The sequence below is a fragment of the Triticum aestivum genome, chromosome 7B, assembly GCF_018294505.1.
Source record: "Triticum aestivum cultivar Chinese Spring chromosome 7B, IWGSC CS RefSeq v2.1, whole genome shotgun sequence".
Classification (NCBI taxonomy): domain Eukaryota; kingdom Viridiplantae; phylum Streptophyta; class Magnoliopsida; order Poales; family Poaceae; genus Triticum; species Triticum aestivum.
The window spans coordinates 161,577,822-161,580,870 of record NC_057813.1 but is presented as its reverse complement, the minus strand read 5'-3'; positions in this window follow the sequence as shown (position 1 = coordinate 161,580,870).

Genomic DNA, 3,049 nt, shown 5'->3' with positions numbered 1-3,049 from the left:
CTGGTGCAGTGCCGTGCACGAATCTGCTGAGAATTTGACGGTGCTGCGGTAGCGATGGCTGTCGGCGGTGTGGAACCAGATCTAGGAGGGTAGACGGTGGTGGCGGGGCGCGGTGGACAAGACGGTCGTAGGAGCGGCGCCGACAAGGTGGACGACGGTGGGGATGAAGCGAGAGGACGGGATGCAAGGATCCCGGTCCGAAGCCGTGGATGGGAGAGGTCGATCTCTTGTAATGGACGGCGGCGGCGTCGGTGTATCAGCTCCGGCATGGTGGAGGAGGATGGTGGTGGATGGGGTGGCGGGCGGCAGCGGACGGAGGAGGGTGGGGTGGAGAGGGTGTTTTGGCGCCCACGGAGTACGAATGGGGAAAAGGTAGGTAGAGAGGAAGGGGGAACCATGTATTCAGGGTGCGCTTGTTTCAAATGCGAGGAAATTTACAAACTTAGCCCCTGTTTCAAATTTCTACTACATCACAACAACATTAGTCGGTTGGGGATAGGACGGTAATCTCGCATACACCGAATATTTGCCGACGAGAGTTTGTTTTTGGCGCCCACCGTGTATATGAATATGAATCGGGGAGGGAGTCGATTTCGGCCGAGGACACACTGTGTTTTGGCGCCCACCGTGTATGAATCCGGGTGAGAGGCGGTTACGTCACATTTGGGTGAAATTACAAACCTACCCCTATCGAAACCTATAGAAATCCAGCAGATATGCTTTGCATGGTAGGGATAGGCAGTAGTAATTCCATCTTGCAGAGTGCACGTTTACGCTCGTTCCAACTCAATTCGAATCCCATTTGTATTCTATTTTTTTCGGGCGGGATCCATTTTCAATTGGAATTACATTCTATATACATCATTTTTAATATACTTTCAAAAGCACAACACCATTTATACATAAATATGGTTTACAAATGGCATGATCTCAGATTCATAAGGTTGTATCCATCAATTTGGATTTTCAAATATTTGAAACCACTTTATGTTGAAATCCAAAGTATGCATTCCTCGCTAACTGTCTCCAATTAATGTGTGTTTCATGCGGTTTTTTGTATAATTCTCAAACATGTATAATGTGTTTCACACACGCAACATATAGTGTAATCCCGTTTAGAAATTAATTGCATATAAACCATGCATTGTTTGTAATTAAAGAATCTATGGATCACCAATATTGATAAACTATATAACATTACACGTCTAACCAAATTCAAATGAATATGCATGTTTGATACACCAATTTGCGTTATGATATTATCGATGTCGTGATCTCCAGTTTAAATATTTGAATCCCCTTTAATCCAGATATTCGTCTCATATAGCTATCACTCATGCTTATATAGGACTATCTCTCTGGACCTATACACGTTCATCGTCTCTCAGGTATCGCTCGTGCTACTTGTATGTCGACAATGATCTTTTATCTTCGTAACACATTGACGGTACTCTCTCCCTAGACATTCATCACTCTATCACTGTCTAAGTATATCTCTCTCCCTACTATGTGTCTCTAACTATGATTCTCCATGTGGAATCTCTTTCTCTCACACAAACACAAAACTTTATTTCCCGGGGTCTCATTTCTCTCTACTATTCCCATGTGTGCCACTCGCACACCCCTCATACAGATATGTCTTTCGCTCCTTAGATATGAGAACCTATGACTCTTCCTCTTAAATATCTCTTTCTCACACACAAACACAAACTCTGTCTCCCAGGGTCTCATATTTCTCCATTGTTCTCTTGTATGCCGCTCACACACACTCTCTCTCCCTAGATATATCTTGCATTCCCTCATATGTCTCTCTAGCTATCACTCTTGTTGAGAAATATCTTTCTCTCTCGCTGGCACAAAACTCCATCTCTCGGGATCTCATTTCTCTCTGATATCTGTTTGTATGTGACTCACATGCACCCTCTCTCTCTCTCTCTCACAACCACACACATAACTCAACCTTCTGATCCACTCGACTCCTATCTCTAACACACACTAGCTAGCATCTTTATCTTTCTATTTATCTGCTTCTCCATCAACCTTCTTTCTCGCCCTCACCCTTGATTCCTATCACGCACACTACATATGTTTCTCTCTACATGCAGTCAAGTGCCCTCTCACACACATATATAACTTCACCCTCTGAACCACCCGGCGGTCATCTCCAACACCCAAACTAGCAGATGTCCCTCTAGCTAGCATCTCCATCTTTGTATCTAGCTGTAGTTTTTCCGTCAACATTTCTTTCTCGCACGGAGTCTTGCTTCCTATCTCCCACACTATATATGTCTCTCCATACATATGCATTTATAAATTGATCTCTTTTGCACAATCGTTGTGCCTCACTCCCTCTGCTCTCCATAGATGCATGCTCCAGCCCACGCCACTATCTCTTAAAGACAAAAACACATGCTCAATTGTCGGTCCTTCTTCCCTACATTCTCACATGCATGCATATTGTCATGCCGATCCGTCTCTGCCATGTCGTTGATCTTATGACTTATGTCTTCTTTCTTTTATCTCGATCATGCGCGCGCGCACACACACACATCCCACGTATACATGTATACCTCTCACACATGCACGTTCAAGGTCTCTATGTCTCCATACGTAGTTAATTACCCTCAATCCTAACGCCACATCGATTCGTTCTCCTCTTTTGTGCACATAACTTCCGCCTGGATGGGTAAAACACACACTCACACTTACCAATCTCCTTCTAGCTACCCCCTGCCTCTCACTCTTCCCCTATATCTCCGAAACCAATAAGACCATCCCTTTGTTTAATTCCCGCCTACATGCACCATCGATATATAGTAGTCTTCCTCAGTGTCTTTCGAACAAACACATTATCTAGATATCGACTCCTCTCACGCGCACACACCTTCTCTTCCCTCTCTACGGGCATTTTCTCTCTCGCACCCCATCGTTGGCGGCCTCTGCCATACACATCACTTATCTATGATGAAGCCATTCACACTTAAATTACATCCGCCACAGAGGACCCCACGACACACACACACACGCACGCACCCCCCCCCCGACACAC